Raw genomic sequence first — 27,699 nt, 5'->3', positions numbered from 1 at the left:
CCATATTTATACAGATGACTTTGTAGGTATTTCCATGTTTATACAGATGGCGGTGTAGGTGTTTCCATGTTTATAGAGATAGCTGTGCAGATATTTCCATGTTTATACAGATAGCGGGGTAGATATTTCCATGTTTATACAGATCGCGGTGAAGATGTTTCCATGTTTATACAGACAGCAGTGGAGATATTTCCATGTTTATACACATAGCGGTGTACATATTTCCATGTTGATAGAGACAGCGGTGTAGGTATTTCCATGTTTATACAGATAACGGTGCAGTGATTTCCATGTTTATACAGATGCCTATGCAGATATTTCCATATTTATACAGAGGGCTGTGTAGATATTTCCATGTTTATACAGATGGCAGTGAGGATATTTCCAAGTTCCTACACATGACTGTGTAGGTATTTCCATGTTTATACAGACGGCTTTGTAGATATTTCCATGTTTATAGAGATAGTGGTGTAGATATTTCCATGTTTATACAGATAGCGGTGTAGATAATTCCATGTTTATACAGACCGCGGTGTAGATATTTCCATGTTTATACAGATAGCGGCGCAGATATTTCCATGTTTGTAGAGATGACGGTGTTGATATTTCCATCTATACACAGATGACCTTGTAGATATTTCCATGTTTATACAGATGGCGGCACAGATATTTCTATGGATATGTAGATGGCGGTGTAGATATTTCCATGTTTATACAGATAGCGGTGTAGTTATTTCTATGTTTATATAGATAGCGGTGTAGATATTTCCATGTATATGCACATAGCTGTGTATATATTTCCATGTTTATACAGATAGCGGTGCAGATATTTCCATGTTTGTACAGACGGCGGTGTTGGTATTTCCGTCTATACACAGACGACCGTGTAGATATTTCCATGTTTATACAGATCGCGGCGGAGATATTTCTATGGTTATGTAGATGGTGGTGTAGATATTTCCATCTTTATACAGATGTCGGTTTAGATATTTCCATGTTTATACAGATTGCAGTGAAGTTATTTCCATGTTTATACAGATAGTGGTGTAGATATTTCTATGTTTATACAGATGGCGGTGTAGATACTTCCATGTTTCTGAAGATGGCGGAGTAGATATTTTCATGTTTATAGAGATAGAGGTGTAGATATTTCCATGTATAAAGAGATAGCAGTGTAGATATTTTCATGTTTATAGAGAAAGCGGTGTAGCTATTTCCATGTTTATACAGATGGCAGTGTAGATATTTCATTGTTTATACAGATATCGGTGTAGATATTTCCATGTTTACAGAGATAGCAGTGTAGGTATTTCCATCTTTGCACAGATTGCGGTGTAGGTATTGCCAAATTTACACAGATAGCGGTGTAGGTATTTCCAAGTTTATACAGATAGCTGTGTAGATATTTCCATGTTTACAGAGATAGCATTGTAGATATTTCCATGTTTATACAGATTGCGGTTTAGTTATTTCCATGTTTATACAGATAGCGGTGTTGATATTTCCATGTGTATACAGGTAGCGATGCAGAAATTCCCATGTTGATACAGATCACTTTGTAGACATTTCTATCTTTCTACAGATATCAGTGTAGATATTTCCAAGTTTATACAGATGGCAGTGTAGATATTTCCATGTTTATACAGATAGCGGTGTAGGTATTTCCATGTTTATACAGATTGCGGTGCAGGTATTTGCATGTTTCTACAGATGGCGGTGTAGATATTTCCTTGTTTATACAGACAGCGATGTAGATATTTCCATTTTTATACAGGTAGCGGTGTAGATATTTCCAAGTTTACAGACATAGCGGTGTAGTTATTTCCATCTTTGCACAGATTGCCGTGTAGATATTTCCATGTTTACGGAGATAGCTGTGTATATATTTCCTAGTTTACACAGATAGCTGTGTAGATATTTCCATGTTTACACACATACCGTGGTAGATATTTCCATGTTTATACAGATTGCGGTGTAGATATGTCCATGATTATACAGATAGCGGTATAGATATTTTCATGTTTATACAGATAGCGGGGGAGATAGTTCCATGTTTATAGAGACTGCGGTATAGATATTTCCATGTTTATACAGATAGCGTTTTAGATATTTCCATGTTTATAGAGATAGCAGTGTAGATATTTCCATGTTTGTACGGATAGCGGTGTTGATGTCTCCATCTATACACACATTGCCGTGTAGGTATTTCCATGTGTATACAGATGGCATTGTAGATATTTACATGTTTATACAGATGGTGGTGTAGATATTTCCATGTTTACCCAGATGACTGTATAGGTATTTCCATGTTTATACAGATGGCGGTGTAGATATTTCCATGTTTATAGAGACAGCGGTGTAGTAATTTCCATGTTTATAGAGATAGCGGTGTAGATATTTCCATATTTCTACAGATGACTGTGTAGATATTTCCATGTTTGTACAGACGGCAGTGTAGATATTTCCATGTTTATTCAGAGGGCGGTGTAGATATTTCCATGTTTATACTGATAACGGTGTATTTATTTCCATGTTTATACAGAGAGACTTGTAGATATTTCCATGTTTATACAGATCGTGGTGTAGGTATTTCCATGTTTATACAGATCGCAGTGTAGATATTTCCATGTTTATACAGATCATGGTGTAGATATTACCATGTTTACACAGATCGCGGTGTTGATATTACCATGTTTATAGGGATAGCGGTGCAAATATTTCCACGTTTATACAGATAGCGGTGTAGTTATTAGCATGTTTATACAGATAGCCGTGTAGATATTTCCATGTATAAACAGATGTCTGTGTATATATTTCCATGTTTAAACAGATGGCGGTGTAGATATTTCCTTGTTTATACAAATAGCGGTGTAGTTATTTCCATGTTTATACAGATAGCGGTGAAGATATTTCCATTTATATACAGATGGCTGTGTAGATATTTGCATGTTTATACGGATGGCTGTGTAGATATTTCCATGTTTATACAGATGACTTTGTAGGTATTTCCATGTTTATACAGATGGCGGTGTAGTTATTTCTATGTTTTTAGAGATAGATGTGTAGATACTTCCATGTTTATACAGATAGCAGTGTACATATTTCCATGTTTATACGGACAGCAGTGGAGATATTTCCATGTTTATACACATAGCGGTGTACATATTTCCAAGTTTATACAGACAGCGGTGTAGGTATTTCCACGTTTATTCAGATGCCTATGAAGATATTTCCATATTTATACAGAGGGCTCTGTAGATATTTCCATGTTTATACAGATGGCAGTGTAGATATTTCCATGTTCCTACACAAGACTGTGTAGGTATTTCCATGTTTATACAGATGGCTTTGTAGATATTTCCATGTTTATAGAGATAGCGGTGCAGATATTTCCATGTTCATTGAGATAGCGGTGTAGATATATCCAGGTTCATAGAGATAGCAGTGAGGATATTTCCATGTTTATACAGATAGCAGTGTAGACATTTCCATTTTTAAAGAGATAGCGGTTTTGATATTTCATATTTATTCAGATAGCGGTGTAGATATTTCCATGTTTGTACAGATTGCGGTGTAGATATTTCCATGTTTATACAGATAGCGGTGTAGATATTTCCACGTTTATACAGATGGCGGTGTAGATATTTCCATCTTTCTACAAATGGCAGTGTAGATATTTCCATGTTTATAGAGATGGCGGTGTAGATATTTCCATGTTTATAGAGATAGCAGTGTAGATATTTACATGTTTATACAGATGGCTGTGTAGATATTTCCACGTGTATACAGATGGCATTGTAGATATTTCCATGTTTATACAGATGACTGTATAGGTATTTCCATGTTTTTTCAGATGGCAGTGCAGGTATTTCCATGTTTATAGAGATAGCGGTGTAGATATTTCCATGTTTGTACAGATCGCGGTGTTGCTATTTCTATCTACACACAGATGGCCGTGTAGATATTTCCATGTTTATGCAGATGGCAGCGTAGATATTTCCATGTACATGCAGATTGCGGTGTAGATATTTCCATGTTTATACAGATAGCGGTGTAGATATTTCCATGTTTTCACAGATGGTGGTGTAGATATTTCCGTGTTTATACACATGGTGGAGTAGATACTTCCATCTTTATGGAGATGGCAGTGTACTTAATTTCATGTTTATAGAGATGGCGGTGTAGATATTTCCATATGTATAGAGATAGCGGTGTATATATTTCCATCTTTCTACAGATGGCAGTGTAGATAATTCCATGTTTATACAGATGGTGGTGTAGATATTTCCATACTTATACAGATGTCTGTGTAGATATTTCCATGTTTATAGAGATAGCAGAGTAGATATTTACATGTTTATACAGATGGCTGTGTAGATATTTCCAAGTGTATACAGATGGCATTGTAGATACTTCCATGTTTATGCAGATGACTGTACAGGTATTTCCATGTTTTTACAGATGGCAGTGCGGATATTTCCATGTTTATAGAGATAGCGGTGTAGATATTTCCATGTTTGTACAGATGGCGGTGTTGATATTTCCATCTATACACAGATGGCAATGTAGATATTTCCATGTTTATACAGATGGTTGCGTAGATATTTTCATGGACATGCAGATGGTGTGGTAGATATTTCCATGTTTATACAGATAGCGGTGTAGATATTTCCATGTTTTCACAGATGGTGGTGTAGATATTTCCGTGTTTATACACATGGCGGAGTAGATACTTCCATCTTTATGGAGATGGCAGTGTAGATAATTTCATGTTTATAGAGATGGCAGTGTAGATATTTCCATATGTATAGAGATAGCGGTGTAGATATTTCCATCTTTCTACAGATGGCAGTGTAGATAATTCCATGTTTATACAGATGGTGGTGTAGATATTTCCATACTTATACCGATGTCTGTGTAGATATTTCCATGTGTATGCAGATGGTATTGTATGTATTTCCATGTTTATACAGATGGTGGTGTAGATATTTCCATGTTTATTCAGATGACTGTGTAGATATTTCCATGTTTTTACAGATGGCAGTGTAGATATTTCAATGTTTATAGAGATGGCGCTGTAGATATTTCCATGTTTATACAGACCGTGGTGTAGATATTTCCATGTTTATACAGATAGCGGTGTAGATATTTCCATGTTTTTACAGATATCGGTGTAGATATTTCCATTTTTACACAGATTGCGGTGTAGATATTTCCATCTTTCTACAGATGGCATTGTACATATTTCCATGTTTATACAGATGGCAGTGTAGATATTTCCATGTTTATATGGATCGTGGAGTAGATATTACCATGTTTTTACAGATAGCGGTGTAGATATTACCATGCTTATACAGATCGTGGTGAAGATATTTCCATGTTTATAGAGATCGCGGTGTAGATATTTCCATGTTTATACAGATCGCGGTGTAGATATTTCCATGTTTATACAGATAGCGGTGTAGATATTTCCATGTTTATACAGATAGCGGTGTAGATATTTCCATGTTTATTGAGATAGCGGTGTAGGTATTTCCATGTTTATAGACATTGTGGTGTAGATATTTCCATGTTTATATAGATGGCGTTGTAGATATTTCCATGTTTATACCGATAGCGGTGTTGGTATTTCCACGTTTATACAGATAGCGATGTAGATATTTCCATGTTTATACAGCTCGCGGTGCAGGTATTTATATCTTTATACAGATGGCATTGTAGATATTTCCTTATTCACACAGATGGCGGTGTAGATGTTTCCATGTTTATACAGATGGCGGAGTAGTTAGTTCCATGTTTATGGACATGGCAGTGTAGATATTTTCATGTTTATAGAGATGGCGGTGTAGATATTTCCATGTTTATAGAGATAGCAGTGTAGATATTTACATGTTTATACAGATGGCTGTGTAGATATTTCCACGTGTATACAGACGGCATTGTAGATATTTCCATGTTTATACAGATGACTGTATAGGTATTTCCATGTTTTTTCAGATGGCAGTGCAGGTATTTCCATGTTTATAGAGATAGCGGTGTAGATATTTCCATGTTTGTACAGATGGCGGTGTTGCTATTTCTATCTACAAAGAGATGGCCGTGTAGATATTTCCATGTTTATACAGATTGCAGCGTAGATATTTCCATGGACATGCAGATGGCGGTGTAGATATTTCCATGTTTATACAGATAGCGGTGTAGATAGTTCCATGTTTTCACAGATGCTGGTGTAGATATTTCCGTGTTTATACACATGGCGGAGTAGATACTTCCATCTTTATGGAGATGGCAGTGTACTTAATTTCATGTTTATAGAGATGGCGGTGTAGATATTTCCATATGTATAGAGATAGCGGTGTATATATTTCCATCTTTCTACAGATGGCAGTGTAGATAATTCCATGTTTATACAGATGGTGGTGTAGATATTTCCATACTTATACAGATGTCTGTGTAGATATTTCCATGTGTATACACATGGTATTGTAGGTATTTCCATGTTTATACAGATGGTGGTGTAGATATTTCCATGTTTATTCAGATGACTGTGTAGGTATTTCCATATTTTTACAGATGGCCGTGTGGATATTTCAATGTTTATAGAGATGGCGCTGTAGATATTTCCATGTTTATACAGATCACGGTGTAGATATTTCCATGTTTAAACAGATAGCTGTGTATATATTTCCATGTTTTTACAGATATCCGTGTAGATATTTCCATGTTTACACAGATTGCGGTGTAGATATTTCCATCTTTCTACACATGGCATTGTAGATATTTCCATGTTTATACAGATGGCGGTGTAGATATTTCCATGTTTATATGGATGGTGGTGTAGATATTACCATGTTTTTACAGATAGCGGTGTAGATGTTGCCATGCTTATACAGATCGTGGTGAAGATATTTCCATGTTTATACAGATCGCGGGGTAGATATTTCCATGTTTATACAGATTGCGGTGTAGATATTTCCATGTTTATACAGATAGCGGTGTAGATATTTCCATGTTTATACAGATAGCGGTGTAGATATTTCCATGTTTATTGAGATAGCGGTGTAGGTATTTCCATGTTTATAGACATTGTGGTGTAGATATTTCCATGTTTATATAGATGGCGTTGTAGATATTTCCATGTTTATACCGATAGCGGTGTTGGTATTTCCACGTTTATACAGATAGCGATGTAGATATTTCCATGTTTATACAGCTCGCGGTGCAGGTATTTATATCTTTATACAGATGGCATTATAGATATTTCCTTATTCACACAGATGGCTGTGTAGATTTTTCCATGTTTATACAGATGGCGGAGTAGTTAGTTCCATGTTTATGGAGATGGCAGTGTAGATATTTTCATGTTTATACAGATGGCGGTGTAGATATTTCCATGTTTATAGAGATAGCAGTGTAGATATTTACATGTTTATACAGATGGCTGTGTAGATATTTCCACGTGTATACAGATGGCATTGTAGATATTTCCATGTTTATACAGATGACTGTATAGGTATTTCCATGTTTTTTCAGATGGCAGTGCAGGTATTTCCATGTTTATAGAGATAGCGCTGTAGATATTTCCATGTTTGTACAGATGGCGGTGTTGATATTTCCATCTATACACAGATGGCCGTGGAGATATTTCCATGTTTATACAGATAGCAGCGTAGATATTTCCATGGACATGCAGATGGCGGTGTAGATATTTCCATGTTTATACAGATAGCGGTGTAGATATTTCCATGTTTTCACAGATGGTGGTGTAGATATTTCAGTGTTTATACACATGGCGGAGTAGATACTTCCATCTTTATGGAGATAGCTGTGTAGATAATTTCATGTTTACAGAGATGGCGGTGTAGATATTTCCATATGTATAGAGATAGCGGTGTAGATATTTCCATCTTTCTACAGATGACAGTGTAGATAATTCCATGTTTATACAGATGCTGGTGTAGATATTTCCATATTTATACAGATGTCTGTGTAGATATTTCCATGTGTATAAAGATGGTTTTGTAGGTATTTCCATGTTTATACAGATGGTGGTGTAGATATTTCCATGTTTATTCAGATGACTGTGTAGATATTTCCATGTTTTTACAGATGGCCGTGTAGATATTTCAATTTTTATAGAGATGGCGCTGTAGATATTTCCATGTTTATACAGATCGCGGTGTAGATATTTCCATGTTTATACAGATAGCGGTGTAGATATTTCCATGTTTTTACAGATATCAGTGAAGTTATTTCCATGTTTACACAGATTGTGGTGCAGATATTTCCATCTTTCTACACATGGCATTGCAGATATTTCCATGTTTATACAGATGGCGGTGTAGATATTTCCATGTTTATAAGGATGGTGGTGTAGATATTACCATGTTTATACAGATCGCGGTGTAGATATTTCCATGTTTATACAGATCGTGGTGTAGATATTTCCATGTTTATACATTTAGCGGTGTAGATATTTCCATGTTTATACAGATAGCGGTGTAGATATTTCCATGTTTATTGAAATAGCGGTGTAGGTATTTCCATGTTTATAGACATTGTGGTGTAGATATTTCCATGTTTATATAGATGGCGTTGTAGATATTTCCATGTTTATACCGATAGCGGTGTTGGTATTTCCACGTTTATACAGATAGCGATGTAGATATTTCCATGTTTATACAGCTCGCCGTGCAGGTATTTATTTCTTTATACAGATGACATTGTAGATATTTCCTTATTCACACAGATGGCGGTGTAGATGTTTCCATGTTTATACAGATGGCGGAGTAGTTAGTTCCATGTTTATGGAGATGGCGGTGTAGATATTTCCATGTTTATACAGATGGCGGAGTAGTTAGTTCCATGTTTATGGAGATGGCAGTGTAGACATTTTCATGTTTATAGAGATGGCGGTGTAGATATTTCCATGTTTATAGAGATAGCAGTGTAGATATTTACATGTTTATACAGATGGCTGTGTGGATATTTCCACGTGTATACAGACGGCATTGTAGATATTTCCATGTTTATACAGATGACTGTATAGGTATTTCCATGTTTTTTCAGATGGCAGTGCAGGTATTTCCATGTTTATAGAGATAGCGGTGTAGATATTTCCATGTTTGTACAGATGGCGGTGTTGCTATTTCTATCTACACACAGATGGCCGTGTAGATATTTCCATGTTTATACAGATTGCAGCGTAGATATTTCCATGGACATGCAGATGGCGGTGTAGATATTTCCATGTTTATACAGATAGCGGTGTAGATATTTCCATGTTTTCACAGATGGTGGTGTAGATATTTCTGTGTTTATACACATGGCGTAGTAGATACTTCCATCTTTATGGAGATGGCAGTGTACTTAATTTCATGTTTATAGAGATGGCGGTGTAGATATTTCCATATGTGTAGAGATAGCGATGTATATATTTCCATCTTTCTACAGATGGCAGTGTAGATAATTCCATGTTTATACAGATGGTGGTGTAGATATTTCCATACTTATACAGATGTCTGTGTAGATATTTCCATGTGTATACAGATGGTATTGTAGGTATTTCCATGTTTATACAGATGGTGGTGTAGATATTTCCATGTTTATTCAGATGACTGTGTAGGTATTTCCATGTTTTTACAGATAGCAGTGTAGATATTTCAATGTTTATAGAGATGGCGCTGTAGATATTTCCATGTTTATACAGACCGCGGTGTAGATATTTCCATGTTTATACAGATAGCGGTGTAGATATTTCCATGTTTTTACAGATATCGGTGTAGATATTTCCATTTTTACACAGATTGCGGTGTAGATATTTCCATCTTTCTACAGACGGCATTGTAGATATTTCCATGTTTATACAGATGGCGGTCAAGATATTTCCATGTTTATATGGATGGTGGTGTAGATATTACCATGTTTTTACAGAGAGCGGTGTAGATATTACCATGCTTATACAGATCGTGGTGAAGTTATTTCCATGTTTATACAGATCGCTGTGTAGATATTTCCATGTTTATACAGATCGTGGTGTAGATATTTCCATGTTTATACATTTAGCGGTGTAGATATTTCCATGTTTATATAGATGGCGTTGTAGATATTTCCATGTTTATACCGATAGCGGTGTTGGTATTTCCACGTTTATACAGATAGCGATGTAGATATTTCCATGTTTATACAGCTCGCGGTGCAGGTATTTATATCTTTATACAGATGGCATTATAGATATTTCCTTATTCACAAAGATTGCGGTGTAGATGTTTCCAAGTTTATACAGATGTCGGAGTATTTAGTTCCATGTTTATGGAGATGGCAGTGTAGATATTTTCATGTTTATAGAGATGGCGGTGTAGATATTTCCATGTTTATAGAGATAGCAGTGTAGATATTTACATGTTTATACAGATGGCTGTGTAGATATTTCCATGTGTATACAGATGGCATTGTAGATATTTCCATGTTTATACAGATGACTGTATAGGTATTTCCATGTTTTTACAGATGGCAGTGCAGATATTTCCGTGTTTATAGAGATAGCGGTGTAGATATTTCCATGTTTGTACAGATGGCGGTGTTGCTATTTCTATCTACAAAGAGATGGCCGTGTAGATATTTCCATGTTTATACAGATGGCAGTGTAGATATTTCCATGGACATGCAGATTGCGGTGTAGATATTTCCATGTTTATACAGATAGCAGTGTAGATATTTCCATGTTTTCACAGATGGTGGTGTAGATATTTCCGTGTTTATACATATGGCGGAGTAGATACTTCCATCTTTATGGAGATGGCAGTGTACATAATTTCATGTTTATAGAGATGGCGGTGTAGATATTTCCATATGTATAGAGATAGCGGTGTAGATATTTCCATCTTTCTACAGATGGCAGTGTAGATAATTCCATGTTTATACAGATGGTGGTGTAGATATTTCCATACTTATACAGATGTCTGCGTAGATATTTCCATGTGTATACAGATGGTATTGTAGGTATTTCCATGTTTATACAGATGGTGGTGTAGATATTTCCATGTTTATTCAGATGACTGTGTAGATATTTCCATGTTTTTACAGATAGCAATGTAGATATTTCAATGTTTATAGAGATGGCGCTGTAGATATTTCCATGTTTATACAGACCGCGGTGTAGATATTTCCATGTTTATACAGATAGCGGTGTAGATATTTCCATGTTTTTACAGTATCGGTGTAGATATTTCCATTTTTACACAGATTGCGGTGTAGATATTTCCATCTTTCTACAGATGGCTTTGTAGATATTTCCACGTTTATACAGATTTCGGTGTAGATATTTCCATGTTTATATGGATGGTGGTGTAGATATTACCATGTTTTTACAGATAGCGGTGTAGTTATTACCAGGCTTATACAGATCGTGGTGAAGATATTTCCATGTTTATATAGATCGCGGTGTAGATATTTCCATGTTTATACAGATCGCGGTGTAGAGATTTCCATGTTTATACAGATACCGGTGTAGACATTTCCATGTTTATACAGATAGCGGTGTAGATATTTCCATGTTTATTGAGAAAGCGGTGTAGGTATTTCCATGTTTATAGACATTGTGGTGTAGATATTTCCATGTTTCTATAGACGGCGTTGTAGATATTTCCATGTTTATACCGATAGCGGTGTTGGTATTTCCACGTTTATACAGATAACGATGTAGATATTTCCATGTTTATACAGCTCGCGGTGCAGTTATTTATATCTTTATACAGATGGCATTACAGATATTTCCTTATTCACAAAGATGGCGGTGTAGATGTTTCCAAGTTTATACAGATGTCGGAGTAGTTAGTTCCATGTTTATGGAGATGGCAGTGTAGATATTTTCATGTTTATAGAGATGGCGGTGTAGATATTTCCATGTTTATAGAGATAGCAGTGTAGATATTTACATGTTTATACAGATGGCTGTGTAGATATTTCCATGTGTATACAGATGGCATTGTAGATATTTCCATGTTTATACAGATGACTGTATAGGTATTTCCATGTTTTTACAGATGGCAGTGCAGATATTTCCATGTTTATAGAGATTGCGGTGTAGATATTTCCATGTTTGTACAGATGGCGGTGTTGATATTTCCATCTATACACAGATGGCAATGTAGATATTTCCATGTTTATACAGATGGCAGCGTAGATATTTCCATGGACATGCAGATGGCGGCGTAGATATTTCCATGTTTATACAGATAGCGGTGTAGATATTTCCATGTTTTCACAGATGGTGGTGTAGATATTTCCGTGTTTATACACATGGCGGAGTAGATACTCCCATCTTTATGGGGATGGCAGTGTAGATATTTTCATGTTTATAGAGATGGCGGTGTAGATATTTCCATATTTATAGAGATTGCGGTGTAGATATGTCCATCTTTCTACAGATGGCAGTGCAGATATTTCCATGTTTATACAGACGGCGGTGTAGATATTTCCATATTTATACAGATGTCTGTGTAGATATTTCCATGTGTATACAGATGGTATTGTAGGTATTTCCATGTTTATACAGATGGTGGTGTAGATATTTCCATGTTTACTCAGATGACTGTGTAGATATTTCCATGTTTTTACAGATGGCAGTGTAGATATTTCAACCTTTATAGAGATGGCGCTGTAGATATTTCCATGATTATACGGATCGCGGTGTAGATATTTCCATGTTTATACAGACCGCGGTGTAGATATTTCCATGTTTATACAGATAGCGGTGTAGATATTTCCATGTTTTTCCAGATATCGGTGTAGATATTTCCATTTTTACACAGATTGCGGTGTAGATATTTCCATCTTTCTACAGATGGCATTGTAGATATTTCCATGTTTATACAGATGGCGGTGAAGATATTTCCATGTTTATATGGATGGTGGTGTAGATATTACCATGTTTTTACAGATAGCGGTGTAGATATTACCATGCTTATACAGATCGTGGTGAAGATATTTCCATGTTTATACAGATCGCGGTGTAGATATTTCCATGTTTATACAGATCGTGGTGTAGATATTTCCATGTTTATACATATAGCGGTGTAGATATTTCCATGTTTATACAGATAGCGGTGTAGATATTTCCATGTTTATTGAAATAGCGGTGTAGGTATTTCCATGTTTATAGCCATTGTGGTGTAGATATTTCCATGTTTATATAGATGGCGTTGTAGATATTTCCATGTTTATACCGATAGCGGTGTTGGTATTTCCACGTTTATACAGATAGCGATGTAGATATTTCCATGTTTATACAGCTCGCGGTGCAGGTATTTATATCTTTATACAGATGGCATTATAGATATTTCCTTATTCACACAGATGGCGGTGTAGATGTTTCCATGTTTATACAGATGTCGAAGTAGATATTTCCATGTTTTCACAGATGGTGGTGTAGATATTTCCGTGTTTATAAACATGGCGGAGTAGATACTTCCATCTTTATGGAGATGGCAGTGTACTTAATTTCATGTTTATAGAGATGGCGGTGTAGATATTTCCATATGTATAGAGATAGCGGTGTATATATTTCCATCTTTCTACAGATGGCAGTGTAGATAATTCCATGTTTATACAGATGGTGGTGTAGATATTTCCATACTTATACAGATGTCTGTGTAGATATTTCCATGTTTATAGAGATAGCAGTGTAGATATTTACATGTTTATACAGATGGCTGTGTAGATATTTCCATGTGTATTCAGATGGCATTGTAGATACTTCCATGTTTATGCAGATGACTGTACAGGTATTTGCATGTTTTTACAGATGGCAGTGCAGATATTTCCATGTTTATAGAGATAGCGGTGTAGATATTTCCATGTTTGTACAGATGGCGGTGTTGATATTTCCATCAATACACAGATGGCAATGTAGATATTTCCATGTTTATACAGATGGTTGCGTAGATATTTTCATGGACATGCAGATGGCGGGATAGATATTTCCATGTTTATACAGATAGCAGTGTAGATATTTCCATGTTTTCACAGATGCTGGTGTAGATATTTCCGTGTTTATACACATGGCGGAGTAGATACTTCCATCTTTATGGAGATGGCAGTGTAGATAATTTCATGTTTATAGAGATGGCGGTGTAGATATTTCCATATGTATAGAGATAGCGGTGTATATATTTCCATCTTTCTACAGATGGCAGTGTAGATAATTCCATGTTTATACAGATGGTGGTGTAGATATTTCCATACTTATACAGATGTCTGTGTAGATATTTCCATGTGTATACAGATGGTATTGTAGGTATTTCCATGTTTATACAGATGGTGGTGTAGATATTTCCATGTTTATTCAGATGACTGTGTAGGTATTTCCATGTTTTTACAGATAGCAGTGTAGATATTTCAATGTTTATAGAGATGGCGCTGTAGATATTTCCATGTTTATACAGACCGCGGTGTAGATATTTCCATGTTTATACAGATAGCGGTGTAGATATTTCCATGTTTTTACAGATATCGGTGTAGATATTTCCATTTTTACACAGATTGCGGTGTAGATATTTCCATCTTTCTACAGACGGCATTGTAGATATTTCCATGTTTATACAGATGGCGGTCAAGATATTTCCATGTTTATATGGATGGTGGTGTAGATATTACCATGTTTTTACAGAGAGCGGTGTAGATATTACCATGCTTATACAGATCGTGGTGAAGTTATTTCCATGTTTATACAGATCGCTGTGTAGATATTTCCATGTTTATACAGATCGTGGTGTAGATATTTCCATGTTTATACATTTAGCGGTGTAGATATTTCCATGTTTATATAGATGGCGTTGTAGATATTTCCATGTTTATACCGATAGCGGTGTTGGTATTTCCACGTTTATACAGATAGCGATGTAGATATTTCCATGTTTATACAGCTCGTGGTGCAGGTATTTATATCTTTATACAGATGGCATTATAGATATTTCCTTATTCACAAAGATTGCGGTGTAGATGTTTCCAAGTTTATACAGATGTCGGAGTATTTAGTTCCATGTTTATGGAGATGGCAGTGTAGATATTTTCATGTTTATAGAGATGGCGGTGTAGATATTTCCATGTTTATAGAGATAGCAGTGTAGATATTTACATGTTTATACAGATGGCTGTGTAGATATTTCCATGTGTATACAGATGGCATTGTAGATATTTCCATGTTTATACAGATGACTGTATAGGTATTTCCATGTTTTTACAGATGGCAGTGCAGATATTTCCGTGTTTATAGAGATAGCGGTGTAGATATTTCCATGTTTGTACAGATGGCGGTGTTGCTATTTCTATCTACACACAGATGGCCGTGTAGATATTTCCATGTTTATACAGATGGCAGTGTAGATATTTCCATGGACATGCAGATTGCGGTGTAGATATTTCCATGTTTATACAGATAGCAGTGTAGATATTTCCATGTTTTCACAGATGGTGGTGTAGATATTTCCGTGTTTATACATATGGCGGAGTAGATACTTCCATCTTTATGGAGATGGCAGTGTACATAATTTCATGTTTATAGAGATGGCGGTGTAGATATTTCCATATGTATAGAGATAGCGGTGTAGATATTTCCATCTTTCTACAGATGGCAGTGTAGATAATTCCATGTTTATACAGATGGTGGTGTAGATATTTCCATACTTATACAGATGTCTGCGTAGATATTTCCATGTGTATACAGATGGTATTGTAGGTATTTCCATGTTTATACAGATGGTGGTGTAGATATTTCCATGTTTATTCAGATGACTGTGTAGATATTTCCATGTTTTTACAGATAGCAATGTAGATATTTCAATGTTTATAGAGATGGCGCTGTAGATATTTCCATGTTTATACAGACCGCGGTGTAGATATTTCCATGTTTATACAGATAGCGGTGTAGATATTTCCATGTTTTTACAGTATCGGTGTAGATATTTCCATTTTTACACAGATTGCGGTGTAGATATTTCCATCTTTCTACAGATGGCTTTGTAGATATTTCCACGTTTATACAGATTTCGGTGTAGATATTTCCATGTTTATATGGATGGTGGTGTAGATATTACCATGTTTTTACAGATAGCGGTGTAGTTATTACCAGGCTTATACAGATCGTGGTGAAGATATTTCCATGTTTATATAGATCGCGGTGTAGATATTTCCATGTTTATACAGATCGCGGTGTAGATATTTCCATGTTTATACAGATACCGGTGTAGACATTTCCATGTTTATACAGATAGCGGTGTAGATATTTCCATGTTTATTGAGAAAGCGGTGTAGGTATTTCCATGTTTATAGACATTGTGGTGTAGATATTTCCATGTTTATATAGACGGCGTTGTAGATATTTCCATGTTTATACCGATAGCGGTGTTGGTATTTCCACGTTTATACAGATAACGATGTAGATATTTCCATGTTTATACAGCTCGCGGTGCAGTTATTTATATCTTTATACAGATGGCATTACAGATATTTCCTTATTCACAAAGATGGCGGTGTAGATGTTTCCAAGTTTATACAGATGTCGGAGTAGTTAGTTCCATGTTTATGGAGATGGCAGTGTAGATATTTTCATGTTTATAGAGATGGCGGTGTAGATATTTCCATGTTTATAGAGATAGCAGTGTAGATATTTACATGTTTATACAGATGGCTGTGTAGATATTTCCATGTGTATACAGATGGCATTGTAGATATTTCCATGTTTATACAGATTACTGTATAGGTATTTCCATGTTTTTACAGATGGCAGTGCAGATATTTCCATGTTTATAGAGATTGCGGTGTAGATATTTCCATGTTTGTACAGATGGCGGTGTTGATATTTCCATCTATACACAGATGGCAATGTAGATATTTCCATGTTTATACAGATGGCAGCGTAGATATTTCCATGGACATGCAGATGGCGGCGTAGATATTTCCATGTTTATACAGATAGCGGTGTAGATATTTCCATGTTTTCACAGATGGTGGTGTAGATATTTCCGTGTTTATACACCTGGCGGAGTAGATACTCCCATCTTTATGGGGATGGCAGTGTAGATATTTTCATGTTTATAGAGATGGCGGTGTAGATATTTCCATATTTATAGAGATAGCGGTGTAGATATGTCCATCTTTCTACAGATGGCAGTGCAGATATTTCCATGTTTATACAGACGGCGGTGTAGATATTTCCATATTTATACAGATGTCTGTGTAGATATTTCCATGTGTATACAGATGGTATTGTAGGTATTTCCATGTTTATACAGATGGTGGTGTAGATATTTCCATGTTTACTCAGATGACTGTGTAGATATTTCCATGTTTTTACAGATGGCAGTGTAGATATTTCAACCTTTATAGAGATGGCGCTGTAGATATTTCCATGATTATACGGATCGCGGTGTAGATATTTCCATGTTTATACAGACCGCGGTGTAGATATTTCCATGTTTATACAGATAGCGGTGTAGATATTTCCATGTTTATATGGATGGTGGTGTAGATATTACCATGTTTTTACAGATAGCGGTGTAGATATTACCATGCTTATACAGATCGTGGTGAAGATATTTCCATGTTTATACAGATCGCGGTGTAGATATTTCCATGTTTATACAGATAGCGGTGTAGATATTTCCATGTTTATTGAGATAGCGGTGTAGGTATTTCCATGTTTATAGACATTGTGGTGTAGATATTTCCATGTTTATATAGATGGCGTTGTAGATATTTCCATGTTTATACCGATAGCGGTGTTGGTATTTCCACGTTTATACAGATAGCGATGTAGATATTTCCATGTTTATACAGCTCGCGGTGCAGGTATTTATATCTTTATACAGATGGCATTATAGATATTTCCTTATTCACACAGATGGCTGTGTAGATTTTTCCATGTTTATACAGATGGCGGAGTAGTTAGTTCCATGTTTATGGAGATGGCAGTGTAGATATTTTCATGTTTATACAGATGGCGGTGTAGATATTTCCATGTTTATAGAGATAGCAGTGTAGATATTTACATGTTTATACAGATGGCTGTGTAGATATTTCCACGTGTATACAGATGGCATTGTAGATATTTCCATGTTTATACAGATGACTGTATAGGTATTTCCATGTTTTTTCAGATGGCAGTGCAGGTATTTCCATGTTTATAGAGATAGCGCTGTAGATATTTCCATGTTTGTACAGATGGCGGTGTTGATATTTCCATCTATACACAGATGGCCGTGGAGATATTTCCATGTTTATACAGATAGCAGCGTAGATATTTCCATGGACATGCAGATGGCGGTGTAGATATTTCCATGTTTATACAGATAGCGGTGTAGATATTTCCATGTTTTCACAGATGGTGGTGTAGATATTTCAGTGTTTATACACATGGCGGAGTAGATACTTCCATCTTTATGGAGATAGCTGTGTAGATAATTTCATGTTTATAGAGATGGCGGTGTAGATATTTCCATATGTATAGAGATAGCGGTGTAGATATTTCCATCTTTCTACAGATGACAGTGTAGATAATTCCATGTTTATACAGATGCTGGTGTAGATATTTCCATATTTATACAGATGTCTGTGTAGATATTTCCATGTGTATAAAGATGGTTTTGTAGGTATTTCCATGTTTATACAGATGGTGGTGTAGATATTTCCATGTTTATTCAGATGACTGTGTAGATATTTCCATGTTTTTACAGATGGCCGTGTAGATATTTCAATTTTTATAGAGATGGCGCTGTAGATATTTCCATGTTTATACAGATCGCGGTGTAGATATTTCCATGTTTATACAGATAGCGGTGTAGATATTTCCATGTTTTTACAGATATCAGTGAAGATATTTCCATGTTTACACAGATTGTGGTGCAGATATTTCCATCTTTCTACACATGGCATTGCAGATATTTCCATGTTTATACAGATGGCGGTGTAGATATTTCCATGTTTATAAGGATGGTGGTGTAGATATTACCATGTTTATACAGATCGCGGTGTAGATATTTCCATGTTTATACAGATCGTGGTGTAGATATTTCCATGTTTATACATTTAGCGGTGTAGATATTTCCATGTTTATACAGATAGCGGTGTAGATATTTCCATGTTTATTGAAATAGCGGTGTAGGTATTTCCATGTTTATAGACATTGTGGTGTAGATATTTCCATGTTTATATAGATGGCGTTGTAGATATTTCCATGTTTATACCGATAGCGGTGTTGGTATTTCCACGTTTATACAGATAGCGATGTAGATATTTCCATGTTTATACAGCTCGCCATGCAGGTATTTATTTCTTTATACAGATGACATTGTAGATATTTCCTTATTCACACAGATGGCGGTGTAGATGTTTCCATGTTTATACAGATGGCGGAGTAGTTAGTTCCATGTTTATGGAGATGGCGGTGTAGATATTTCCATGTTTATACAGATGGCGGAGTAGTTAGTTCCATGTTTATGGAGATGGCAGTGTAGACATTTTCATGTTTATAGAGATGGCGGTGTAGATATTTCCATGTTTATAGAGATAGCAGTGTAGATATTTACATGTTTATACAGATGGCTGTGTAGATATTTCCACGTGTATACAGACGGCATTGTAGATATTTCCATGTTTATACAGATGACTGTATAGGTATTTCCATGTTTTTTCAGATGGCAGTGCAGGTATTTCCATGTTTATAGAGATAGCGGTGTAGATATTTCCATGTTTGTACAGATGGCGGTGTTGCTATTTCTATCTACACACAGATATCCGTGTAGATATTTCCATGTTTATACAGATTGCAGCGTAGATATTTCCATGGACATGCAGATGGCGGTGTAGATATTTCCATGTTTATATAGATAGCGGTGTAGATATTTCCATGTTTTCACAGATGGTGGTGTAGATATTTCTGTGTTTATACACATGGCGTAGTAGATACTTCCATCTTTATGGAGATGGCAGTGTACTTAATTTCATGTTTATAGAGATGGCGGTGTAGATATTTCCATATGTATAGAGATAGCGATGTATATATTTCCATCTTTCTACAGATGGCAGTGTAGATAATTCCATGTTTATACAGATGGTGGTGTAGATATTTCCATACTTATACAGATGTCTGTGTAGATATTTCCATGTGTATACAGATGGTATTGTAGGTATTTCCATGTTTATACAGATGGTGGTGTAGATATTTCCATGTTTATTCAGATGACTGTGTAGGTATTTCCATGTTTTTACAGATAGCAGTGTAGATATTTCAATGTTTATAGAGATGGCGCTGTAGATATTTCCATGTTTATACAGACCGCGGTGTAGATATTTCCATGTTTATACAGATAGCGGTGTAGATATTTCCATGTTTTTCCAGATATCGGTGTAGATATTTCCATTTTTACACAGATTGCGGTGTAGATATTTCCATCTTTCTACAGACGGCATTGTAGATATTTCCATGTTTATACAGATGGCGGTCAAGATATTTCCATGTTTATATGGATGGTGGTGTAGATATTACCATGTTTTTACAGAGAGCGGTGTAGATATTACCATGCTTATACAGATCGTGGTGAAGTTATTTCCATGTTTATACAGATCGCTGTGTAGATATTTCCATGTTTATACAGATCGTGGTGTAGATATTTCCATGTTTATACATTTAGCGGTGTAGATATTTCCATGTTTATATAGATGGCGTTGTAGATATTTCCATGTTTATACCGATAGCGGTGTTGGTATTTCCACGTTTATACAGATAGCGATGTAGATATTTCCATGTTTATACAGCTCGCGGTGCAGGTATTTATATCTTTATACAGATGGCATTATAGATATTTCCTTATTCACAAAGATTGCGGTGTAGATGTTTCCAAGTTTATACAGATGTCGGAGTATTTAGTTCCATGTTTATGGAGATGGCAGTGTAGATATTTTCATGTTTATAGAGATGGCGGTGTAGATATTTCCATGTTTATAGAGATAGCAGTGTAGATATTTACATGTTTATACAGATGGCTGTGTAGATATTTCCATGTGTATACAGATGGCATTGTAGATATTTCCATGTTTATACAGATGACTGTATAGGTATTTCCATGTTTTTACAGTTGGCAGTGCAGATATTTCCGTGTTTATAGAGATAGCGGTGTAGATATTTCCATGTTTGTACAGATGGCGGTGTTGCTATTTCTATCTACAAAGAGATGGCCGTGTAGATATTTCCATGTTTATACAGATGGCAGTGTAGATATTTCCATGGACATGCAGATTGCGGTGTAGATATTTCCATGTTTATACAGATAGCAGTGTAGATATTTCCATGTTTTCACAGATGGTGGTGTAGATATTTCCGTGTTTATACATATGGCGGAGTAGATACTTCCATCTTTATGGAGATGGCAGTGTACATAATTTCATGTTTATAGAGATGGCGGTGTAGATATTTCCATATGTATAGAGATAGCGGTGTAGATATTTCCATCTTTCTACAGATGGCAGTGTAGATAATTCCATGTTTATACAGATGGTGGTGTAGATATTTCCATACTTATACAGATGTCTGCGTAGATATTTCCATGTGTATACAGATGGTATTGTAGGTATTTCCATGTTTATACAGATGGTGGTGTAGATATTTCCATGTTTATTCAGATGACTGTGTAGATATTTCCATGTTTTTACAGATAGCAATGTAGATATTTCAATGTTTATAGAGATGGCGCTGTAGATATTTCCATGTTTATACAGACCGCGGTGTAGATATTTCCATGTTTATACAGATAGCGGTGTAGATATTTCCATGTTTTTACAGTATCGGTGTAGATATTTCCATTTTTACACAGATTGCGGTGTAGATATTTCCATCTTTCTACAGATGGCTTTGTAGATATTTCCACGTTTATACAGATTTCGGTGTAGATATTTCCATGTTTATATGGATGGTGGTGTAGATATTACCATGTTTTTACAGATAGCGGTGTAGTTATTACCAGGCTTATACAGATCGTGGTGAAGATATTTCCATGTTTATATAGATCACGGTGTAGATATTTCCATGTTTATACAGATCGCGGTGTAGAGATTTCCATGTTTATACAGATACCGGTGTAGACATTTCCATGTTTATACAGATAGCGGTGTAGATATTTCCATGTTTATTGAGAAAGCGGTGTAGGTATTTCCATGTTTATAGACATTGTGGTGTAGATATTTCCATGTTTCTATAGACGGCGTTGTAGATATTTCCATGTTTATACCGATAGCGGTGTTGGTATTTCCACGTTTATACAGATAACGATGTAGATATTTCCATGTTTATACAGCTCGCGGTGCAGTTATTTATATCTTTATACAGATGGCATTACAGATATTTCCTTATTCACAAAGATGGCGGTGTAGATGTTTCCAAGTTTATACAGATGTCGGAGTAGTTAGTTCCATGTTTATGGAGATGGCAGTGTAGATATTTTCATGTTTATAGAGATGGCGGTGTAGATATTTCCATGTTTATAGAGATAGCAGTGTAGATATTTACATGTTTATACAGATGGCTGTGTAGATATTTCCATGTGTATACAGATGGCATTGTAGATATTTCCATGTTTATACAGATGACTGTATAGGTATTTCCATGTTTTTACAGATGGCAGTGCAGATATTTCCATGTTTATAGAGATTGCGGTGTAGATATTTCCATGTTTGTACAGATGGCGGTGTTGATATTTCCATCTATACACAGATGGCAATGTAGATATTTCCATGTTTATACAGATGGCAGCGTAGATATTTCCATGGACATGCAGATGGCGGCGTAGATATTTCCATGTTTATACAGATAGCGGTGTAGATATTTCCATGTTTTCACAGATGGTGGTGTAGATATTTCCGTGTTTATACACATGGCGGAGTAGATACTCCCATCTTTATGGGGATGGCAGTGTAGATATTTTCATGTTTATAGAGATGGCGGTGTAGATATTTCCATATTTATAGAGATAGCGGTGTAGATATGTCCATCTTTCTACAGATGGCAGTGCAGATATTTCCATGTTTATACAGACGGCGGTGTAGATATTTCCATATTTATACAGATGTCTGTGTAGATATTTCCATGTGTATACAGATGGTATTGTAGGTATTTCCATGTTTATACAGATGGTGGTGTAGATATTTCCATGTTTACTCAGATGACTGTGTAGATATTTCCATGTTTTTACAGATGGCAGTGTAGATATTTCAACCTTTATAGAGATGGCGCTGTAGATATTTCCATGATTATACGGATCGCGGTGTAGATATTTCCATGTTTATACAGACCGCGGTGTAGATATTTCCATGTTTATACAGATAGCGGTGTAGATATTTCCATGTTTTTCCAGATATCGGTGTAGATATTTCCATTTTTACACAGATTGCGGTGTAGATATTTCCATCTTTCTACAGATGGCATTGTAGATATTTCCATGTTTATACAGATGGCGGTGAAGATATTTCCATGTTTATATGGATGGTGGTGTAGATATTACCATGTTTTTACAGATAGCGGTGTAGATATTACCATGCTTATACAGATCGTGGTGAAGATATTTCCATGTTTATACAGATCGCGGTGTAGATATTTCCATGTTTATACAGATCGTGGTGTAGATATTTCCATGTTTATACATATAGCGGTGTAGATATTTCCATGTTTATACAGATAGCGGTGTAGATATTTCCATGTTTATTGAAATAGCGGTGTAGGTATTTCCATGTTTATAGCCATTGTGGTGTAGATATTTCCATGTTTATATAGATGGCGTTGTAGATATTTCCATGTTTATACCGATAGCGGTGTTGGTATTTCCACGTTTATACAGATAGCGATGTAGATATTTCCATGTTTATACAGCTCGCGGTGCAGGTATTTATATCTTTATACAGATGGCATTATAGATATTTCCTTATTCACACAGATGGCGGTGTAGATGTTTCCATGTTTATACAGATGTCGGAGTAGATATTTCCATGTTTTCACAGATGGTGGTGTAGATATTTCCGTGTTTATAAACATGGCGGAGTAGATACTTCCATCTTTATGGAGATGGCAGTGTACTTAATTTCATGTTTATAGAGATGGCGGTGTAGATATTTCCATATGTATAGAGATAGCGGTGTATATATTTCCATCTTTCTACAGATGGCAGTGTAGATAATTCCATGTTTATACAGATGGTGGTGTAGATATTTCCATACTTATACAGATGTCTGTGTAGATATTTCCATGTTTATAGAGATAGCAGTGTAGATATTTACATGTTTATACAGATGGCTGTGTAGATATTTCCATGTGTATACAGATGGCATTGTAGATACTTCCATGTTTATGCAGATGACTGTACAGGTATTTGCATGTTTTTACAGATGGCAGTGCAGATATTTCCATGTTTATAGAGATAGCGGTGTAGATATTTCCATGTTTGTACAGATGGCGGTGTTGATATTTCCATCAATACACAGATGGCAATGTAGATATTTCCATGTTTATACAGATGGTTGCGTAGATATTTTCATGGACATGCAGATGGCGGGATAGATATTTCCATGTTTATACAGATAGCAGTGTAGATATTTCCATGTTTTCACAGATGCTGGTGTAGATATTTCCGTGTTTATACACATGGCGGAGTAGATACTTCCATCTTTATGGAGATGGCAGTGTAGATAATTTCATGTTTATAGAGATGGCGGTGTAGATATTTCCATATGTATAGAGATAGCGGTGTATATATTTCCATCTTTCTACAGATGGCAGTGTAGATAATTCCATGTTTATACAGATGGTGGTGTAGATATTTCCATACTTATACAGATGTCTGTGTAGATATTTCCATGTGTATACAGATGGTATTGTAGGTATTTCCATGTTTATACAGATGGTGGTGTAGATATTTCCATGTTTATTCAGATGACTGTGTAGGTATTTCCATGTTTTTACAGATAGCAGTGTAGATATTTCAATGTTTATAGAGATGGCGCTGTAGATATTTCCATGTTTATACAGACCGCGGTGTAGATATTTCCATGTTTATACAGATAGCGGTGTAGATATTTCCATGTTTTTACAGATATCGGTGTAGATATTTCCATTTTTACACAGATTGCGGTGTAGATATTTCCATCTTTCTACAGACGGCATTGTAGATATTTCCATGTTTATACAGATGGCGGTCAAGATATTTCCATGTTTATATGGATGGTGGTGTAGATATTACCATGTTTTTACAGAGAGCGGTGTAGATATTACCATGCTTATACAGATCGTGGTGAAGTTATTTCCATGTTTATACAGATCGCTGTGTAGATATTTCCATGTTTATACAGATCGTGGTGTAGATATTTCCATGTTTATACATTTAGCGGTGTAGATATTTCCATGTTTATATAGATGGCGTTGTAGATATTTCCATGTTTATACCGATAGCGGTGTTGGTATTTCCACGTTTATACAGATAGCGATGTAGATATTTCCATGTTTATACAGCTCGCGGTGCAGGTATTTATATCTTTATACAGATGGCATTATAGATATTTCCTTATTCACAAAGATTGCGGTGTAGATGTTTCCAAGTTTATACAGATGTCGGAGTATTTAGTTCCATGTTTATGGAGATGGCAGTATAGATATTTTCATGTTTATAGAGATGGCGGTGTAGATATTTCCATGTTTATAGAGATAGCAGTGTAGATATTTACATGTTTATACAGATGGCTGTGTAGATATTTCCATGTGTATACAGATGGCATTGTAGATATTTCCATGTTTATACAGATGACTGTATAGGTATTTCCATGTTTTTACAGATGGCAGTGCAGATATTTCCGTGTTTATAGAGATAGCGGTGTAGATATTTCCATGTTTGTACAGATGGCGGTGTTGCTATTTCTATCTACACACAGATGGCCGTGTAGATATTTCCATGTTTATACAGATGGCAGTGTAGATATTTCCATGGACATGCAGATTGCGGTGTAGATATTTCCATGTTTATACAGATAGCAGTGTAGATATTTCCATGTTTTCACAGATGGTGGTGTAGATATTTCCGTGTTTATACATATGGCGGAGTAGATACTTCCATCTTTATGGAGATGGCAGTGTACATAATTTCATGTTTATAGAGATGGCGGTGTAGATATTTCCATATGTATAGAGATAGCGGTGTAGATATTTCCATCTTTCTACAGATGGCAGTGTAGATAATTCCATGTTTATACAGATGGTGGTGTAGATATTTCCATACTTATACAGATGTCTGCGTAGATATTTCCATGTGTATACAGATGGTATTGTAGGTATTTCCATGTTTATACAGATGGTGGTGTAGATATTTCCATGTTTATTCAGATGACTGTGTAGATATTTCCATGTTTTTACAGATAGCAATGTAGATATTTCAATGTTTATAGAGATGGCGCTGTAGATATTTCCATGTTTATACAGACCGCGGTGTAGATATTTCCATGTTTATACAGATAGCGGTGTAGATATTTCCATGTTTTTACAGTATCGGTGTAGATATTTCCATTTTTACACAGATTGCGGTGTAGATATTTCCATCTTTCTACAGATGGCTTTGTAGATATTTCCACGTTTATACAGATTTCGGTGTAGATATTTCCATGTTTATATGGATGGTGGTGTAGATATTACCATGTTTTTACAGATAGCGGTGTAGTTATTACCAGGCTTATACAGATCGTGGTGAAGATATTTCCATGTTTATATAGATCGCGGTGTAGATATTTCCATGTTTATACAGATCGCGGTGTAGAGATTTCCATGTTTATACAGATACCGGTGTAGACATTTCCATGTTTATACAGATAGCGGTGTAGATATTTCCATGTTTATTGAGAAAGCGGTGTAGGTATTTCCATGTTTATAGACATTGTGGTGTAGATATTTCCATGTTTCTATAGACGGCGTTGTAGATATTTCCATGTTTATACCGATAGCGGTGTTGGTATTTCCACGTTTATACAGATAACGATGTAGATATTTCCATGTTTATACAGCTCGCGGTGCAGTTATTTATATCTTTATACAGATGGCATTACAGATATTTCCTTATTCACAAAGATGGCGGTGTAGATGTTTCCAAGTTTATACAGATGTCGGAGTAGTTAGTTCCATGTTTATGGAGATGGCAGTGTAGATATTTTCATGTTTATAGAGATGGCGGTGTAGATATTTCCATGTTTATAGAGATAGCAGTGTAGATATTTACATGTTTATACAGATGGCTGTGTAGATATTTCCATGTGTATACAGATGGCATTGTAGATATTTCCATGTTTATACAGATGACTGTATAGGTATTTCCATGTTTTTACAGATGGCAGTGCAGATATTTCCATGTTTATAGAGATTGCGGTGTAGATATTTCCATGTTTGTACAGATGGCGGTGTTGATATTTCCATCTATACACAGATGGCAATGTAGATATTTCCATGTTTATACAGATGGCAGCGTAGATATTTCCATGGACATGCAGATGGCGGCGTAGATATTTCCATGTTTATACAGATAGCGGTGTAGATATTTCCATGTTTTCACAGATGGTGGTGTAGATATTTCCGTGTTTATACACATGGCGGAGTAGATACTCCCATCTTTATGGGGATGGCAGTGT

The sequence above is a fragment of the Pan troglodytes genome, chromosome 8 (genome assembly GCF_028858775.2).
Source record: "Pan troglodytes isolate AG18354 chromosome 8, NHGRI_mPanTro3-v2.0_pri, whole genome shotgun sequence".
Lineage (NCBI taxonomy): Eukaryota > Metazoa > Chordata > Mammalia > Primates > Hominidae > Pan > Pan troglodytes.
The sequence above is the reverse complement of the archived record's forward strand: the minus strand, read 5'-3'. Positions refer to the sequence as shown.